The 5,993-nt window shown below is 48.9% G+C and overlaps 2 long non-coding RNA genes across 2 annotated transcripts in view; one reads left to right on the top strand and one right to left on the bottom strand.

The window, feature by feature from the left end:
• Window positions 1-649, bottom strand: part of LOC308177747 — a 33,401-nt gene extending 32,752 nt beyond the window's left edge. The window contains exon 1 of the long non-coding RNA XR_013939384.1: window positions 105-649. This is a non-coding gene — a long non-coding RNA (uncharacterized lncRNA). The remainder of the gene's footprint in view (window positions 1-104) is intronic.
• On the top strand, window positions 446-3,910 carry LOC308177750. The gene is made up of 2 exons (XR_013939387.1): window positions 446-562; window positions 1,850-3,910. It is a non-coding gene; the product is annotated as an uncharacterized lncRNA (long non-coding RNA).
• Window positions 3,911-5,993: the final 2,083 nt, after the last annotated feature.

The raw sequence follows: 5,993 nt of genomic DNA on the forward strand, positions 1-5,993 counted from the left end.
TCCCGGAGCCCCCCCGGCCTCCTCCCCAGTCCCCCCCCCAGCATCCTCCCAGTCCCCCCGGCCTCCCCCCCCCAACCCCGGGCCGGCGAGAGGCGCCCCCTTACCTGCGGCCCCCCGGCGGGGATGCTCGGGGCGCTGCGGGTGGTGCCCGTGGGTCCCGCTCCGCAGTGCCCCGCGCTGCGCTTTCGCTTTCCCTTCGCCTTTCGCTTTCCCTTTGCCTCGCTGCCGGCCCCGATCCCTCCCGGGCCGCGGAGGAGGAGCGGCCCCGGCTGCTGCCCCCCCACCCCCCCGGGCAGGGGCAGCCCCGAGCCGCTCTGCGCCCCCCCCTCAGGGCGAGCCGGCTTCTTCCCAGCCTCCCGGAGCCAGGCCGGGCCCCGCAGCACAGGGGGCAGAGCCCTCGGATCCCCCCCGAGCAGACTCGGGGCCGTGCTGGGACGTGGGGAGGCAGCGGGATGCGGGGGGGGACAGCCCCGAGCAGCCCCTCCGTAAGGGGCGGGTGCATGACCTCGGGTGGTTTGGGAAACGCTGTGGGAGCCACGAGATTTCTGATGGCTAAGGACAGGTAAGGGATAAGTCAAAAAGCAACTCGGTTCACGCCATGGTCAAAGAACCAGCCAGCTGCTCCCGGTTCGGACGCCTCGGGAGCCTCACCTCACCCGGGAGCCGAGCAGCCGGAGCTTCCCCACGCCGACAGCCGCGGCCAGGGGCAGGGGAGCCGGGCTGGGGCTTTGCACAGGCACCGGCACGGCCCCGCTCCTCCTCGGCGGTTCCGCTGCAGCCCTCCGCACGCCCCTGCTATGGAGCGTTGACGACTGCAAGCTGTAAAGCTCTTTTCTTTAGGATTTTAATCGGTTACCTGCTGTTCTTGGGAATTTCCTTCTGACCACTCTTACTACACGCCTTGGTAACGTTAGTTTAGGAGCTAGCAGCAGGTGCAGTTGAACCGCCTGGTTTCTCAGGAGGCAGGCAAAGAGGCGAGTGATGGAGGTTAAGGTAAGGTTTGGAGGTAAGGTCTGGTAGAATAAGAGGCCAAAGGCGTACGGTGTGAGTAGGGCAGAAAAACCGCCTCCCTACAGCTGCGGATGCCCTTTTCTACAACCCGCACTGGCTCAGAAGAACGCATTCCCCATTTTTGTTTGGTTTTTGTTTTCCTCTCGGAAGCACTCATTTCTGGAGACGTTTCCAGGACGCTACTCACACAGCGTTACCCCAGATCTAAGCAACGAGGCAATGCCCCCGCACACAGGCTGGTAGAGGGAGGCACCAAGGGTTTTACTTTCCTAAGGTTTTTGTTTGTTTGAGCTGGAGAGGAGCACCGAGGGGAGGGCCTGGGGCTGGAGCCCAGGGAGACAAATGGGGTTTGCACAAGTGCTGCTGGGCTGCTCTGGAAGAACTGCCATGAACCGCTGCTGTTCAGAGGCACGCTGTAACCCGTTACAGCAAGCGATACATCAGCCAGGCTATTAAACAATGAAACTTCACACTAACATCCGGGAGGAAGTGTTTCAAAGGGCTTCTAGGATTAATGATCTGTAGTCAGCTTAAATAAGGGAAGACGGCTGGTACGCTGTTAGGACACTAGCTTGCTCTCCTCTAACATTTCGCTGGGTTGCAGAATCAAGATCCATATTCCACCAGTGGAAAAACCGAGCCCTGGGAAGCGACTTCCCATTGTCTAAGTACCAGTTTTATTTTTATATATATAATAACTGAGTTATCAGTTATCTAAATCATATTTGAAATTCGGGCCATGGGATCCAGACTCCCCCACTGTTCCTTAGGCTGCTCATTGCCTCGTGTGATGCAGGGTTGGGTTTAATTCAGGTACTTGCCCTTTGTGAAATTTCAGATGCAGACAACCCAGTGCCTGTCCTGGCTGCCAGAAGATCCCCTGAGTGACCACTGTGCGCGTGGCTCAGGATTCTGCACCTACACGGGACTATTTTAACTTTTCTCCTTTACAAAACTTACGGAAACATAGCGACAGCTCAGGAAGCGTCATTTAGATGGATGGATGAAAAGACAGGAACGTGTGTGCATTTCATGATGTATTTATAAACTCCTCCAGATACTGGAGGCCTGGTTCTGGACCTTCAGATACACGCAAAGCAAAGTGTTTTCTCTGCTGCACAGCTCCATCAGCTCCCCAAGGCTTTCCCCTGGCCGCCAGGGGCACCCAGCAGGGCTCTGCTGGCAGGAGCCCCCCCGCACCGTGATCCTCCCTGCTCTGCTGCGCCTTCCAAACGAGCGAGGGGGGGTTTCTTGCAAGCAGACCGGGCAGTGGCCCTCGTAGCCCCCCACTGACTCCGTCACCGGATGACAGGTTCTTTTCCCTTTCTGGTGGCACTGTCTCCGTGCCTCTCTGAAGGATTAAAATTAGCAATTCATCCAACAGGCAGCAGGGGTTCATTTGCAGAGTCAGCCAAGTATTCGGTTCTGTAAACGTCCCTAGCAGATTCCGGGTGCCTCATTATCTCATCTTTCTTCATTCCAACTGTTTTGCTGAACTTCATCCTGAAAGGAAATAAAATCGTGGAAGAACAGAAGAGACCCAGGTTTTAAAGATCATTTATGGAGCTGGGTCTGGACTCAGAGGAGCTAGTTCTTCACAAGATTAATTTTTTTTTAATTACTACTTTTTGCAGATACCAAGCCTGCATGTACGAGACAGGCCAAACACTGATTATTGAAAAGGAAAACCAGGCATTGACAGGCAGGGTTCCTGAATTGTTTCTTACACCACCTAGTGTCGAACTCAGCTGACCCCGCTGGTGGTGCTCCTGCTCCTCTCCGAGCACTCAGCTTCGTGCGGCAACGTTTGCGTGGCAAACACCTCCCACACCACTCTGCCACAGACATGGCAGTCGCGCTGTAGAGAAACTTCTTGCAGCACCTCAATGATGTGTCATTTCTAAATACGTCTGGAATTACTGGTCCCGTGGTAGTGCCAGCAGGGCTGTAACAAATGAGGCAGCTCTGTTATACAAGTAACGCATTAAAACACGATGGAAAAATTACGAGGTTACTTCATTTTAAAGAGAATTCCAGATAGGACTTTATTCAGAATTTTACAAACAACAAGCATTTTTCTATATAAAAAAAAGTAAGAATCAATTTAGTTACAGCTAGGAATATTTACATTCTTAGAAGAAATTTCCATGTGTTTCTATATACAAGGCTGTGGCCATCACTAGGAGGTTGAAGTACTCCCAAAGGCACGTGTAACCAATGCATTATGCTGCCTAGGCTGATTCTATGTTCTAAGAAAATGCTTTGCAAGTTAAGGCCCTATTCTACGAATAGTGAAATACAAGTTTATTCGCAGAGACAGTCCCAACAACTTCTGCAGGTGCCTACTGTGCTCAAGTGCACAGGCCTCTGGAGAGCACAACCAAGAACAGCCCCCATGGGTGAGACCAAGAAACGTGAGTAGCTGTAAACAGAGACGGGTGTCACTCACGTTCATCTCGGATTCCATGAGCTCAGCAATTCAGTATTGGTATCGCCGTATCTCAAAATGGAAGTCTCCCGGACAAAAACGATTTTTACAGTGTAGTTAGGTACACAGAGAAAGTTGTTTGTAAGTATTGCTCCTCCTCACAGGCAGCGGGCTGAAGGCAGTTTCGTATAAAACCACGAAAAGGTTGTGCAATTAAAATAACATGAATAAGCATTCAAACCCCAACCCTTGGCCTGACTTACTGCAGTCCCATTCCCTGGTCTATGCACCATCTCCCTGTGCTTTCTTCTTTCAAACAGTAATTTGGAAGCACAGGAGCAGGTGTTCACACCTCTTAAAGTGCAGTGTCAGAAGTGACCCAAACCTGCCTGCTTCTGAATGATAAAATACCAGATAATGCTGTTGTGAGGATTGCATTCAAAGTCTGGAGAGTCGAACCAGAAAATTCTGTGAAATAAGACTGTTTTGCATGAACAAGTGACTGAGAAGTTATGGTACCTTTTGAGCTAACGGTATTTCCACTTGCATGCAAGGAAACCAAAGTCACAGGATTGTGCAACTTGCCCAAGGTGATGAAAAGAGTCAAAGAGCTGTAAATGAAGACACCCTCGTTCCCAGGTCAAGGCCTTAATACTGTTTTCCTTGGTGAAGATCCTGTAACGTGCACGGTTCTCTAGCAGCAGATAATTTTACCTAACCAGAAGTCTCTACTGTTGTAACGCAGGTTATGGGCATCATAACCATTTAGTCTGAAGTTATAAGAGCAGTGCGTTTACAGAAGGGTCTCAGAAAACAGGTCCCAGTCCTGCTTCACATCCCTGTAACGCAAAGTGACACGCCAAGAACACGTCTATAGAGAAACACCGCCCCAGACAATACTGTTTGGAAGTAAGCCATGTCTGACAAGGCTGCGGTCAGCAAGCACCATCCAAAACTACGGTACTGTGCAGCACCAGTGCTTTATTCCACAGCTACCCACAGCCACCGTTAGCGTTGTAGATCTGACTCTTTGCCAGTACTGATGTCACTCTAACACCTGCTAATTACTGCTTTGGTTCATTTAGTCTACGTCTTGCACAGATCACATCACCTGCCTGTTGATGCTATTAAAATAGTCCCTTAAGTTCTTTTGGAAATACTTAGTAGCTGGATTCTGACTACACACTAAAACAAGTTCCTTGTTTTAAAACAAGTTCCTTGTTTTAGAGATAAGCCTGAGGATCAGTGCAGGACAGCAAAGTAAACAGAAAACAACCCAGGATGCTATATTAATTATATTACATTGCTTCTGACTCACACTTTTTACTTTCAAGATTAGCAAGGAAGAAAGTGTATTTTGTGACACAGAGCTTGCCATTGTGTTTTGCAGTGTTAGTCATAACCAGAAAATTCCCCAATTAGGTTGCACCAAAAATAAACAAAAAAAAACCAGCCCTCATTTAGTAAACATTAGAATACTTAAATATTCAAGAACAAAAGACTTGCTGTCAGGCACATACCTGGTTGAAACAGTGGATTAAAAATAACGGCTAAATCAGATGTTAGATGGACTTTAACAGGAATTTCTATAATAGATCATGTGTCAGGCAAGCACGTATCTTGTATCTTACATCTCAGGATATTTTCTGAAACAGTTTACAGGAAGAGGCTTATGGGACACAGTTGTTTACATTGGCAAACTCATCACAAGGAAGTTGCAGCTAACTGTGCTTTGCCTCAAATTCCTGTGGTGATCACATTTCTTCTACGACACAAAAAAGCAGCTGCTTCTGGATGCTCCAGTTCCTATCAGTTTAAAAGAGATAAGGTTTACAAAAATATATTTGCACTGAGTTTGTTGCATATGTAAGAATACGGTCTAAAATTTTCCAGAAAAGGTGCAAGGTGCGAAACCTGACAAATTCTATCATGACTTTTGGATGAGGGATGTTGACACCACCAGGAAGCCCCGCTGATTCATGCATTCTCCTGACATTTGTTTGCTCACTTCAAGGCCATTAAGTGATGTGCACTGAAGCTTGCAAAATTCAGACTCTCAACTTATGCACCATTTTCAAATTATGCACCCCATTTTAAACTCATCTGCCAAGTGCCTCTTCATCTGTCAAACAGGAATGAAACTGAACCTGCCGGAACTTTGGGATTTCTCTTCTCGAAAGAGCTGACACTATGACAAAAGTAAGCTTCTCTATATCATTCTGTGGCCTGGTGATATCGGCCAGCTTCCTGCTGCATCCAGAAGTTAAAACACCGAACAATTAGGGGAGAAGATGCAGGGAAAGCAGAGCAAGCCCTGTAGGCTTAAGACATTGGTAGGAAGAGTGTAACACACAAACCCAAAGACTGCAGTCTGTGCAGAGTTTCTGCCTTCTTGCTTCCCAAATGAGCAGTCTGGAGGGCACAGAACTGCACCAAGCCAGTTGCTGCAGCCCGGTTAGCAAGGACAGGATACAGAGTACTGGTAATTCAACTGTTCAACTGCATGAACCGCTGCTGCACCTAGAAAGTAAGGCCCCTAACAGCTTTGACTATA

This window comes from Anser brachyrhynchus (genome assembly GCF_964034855.1).
Source record: "Anser brachyrhynchus genome assembly, chromosome: 14".
In the NCBI taxonomy this organism is placed as follows: domain Eukaryota; kingdom Metazoa; phylum Chordata; class Aves; order Anseriformes; family Anatidae; genus Anser; species Anser brachyrhynchus.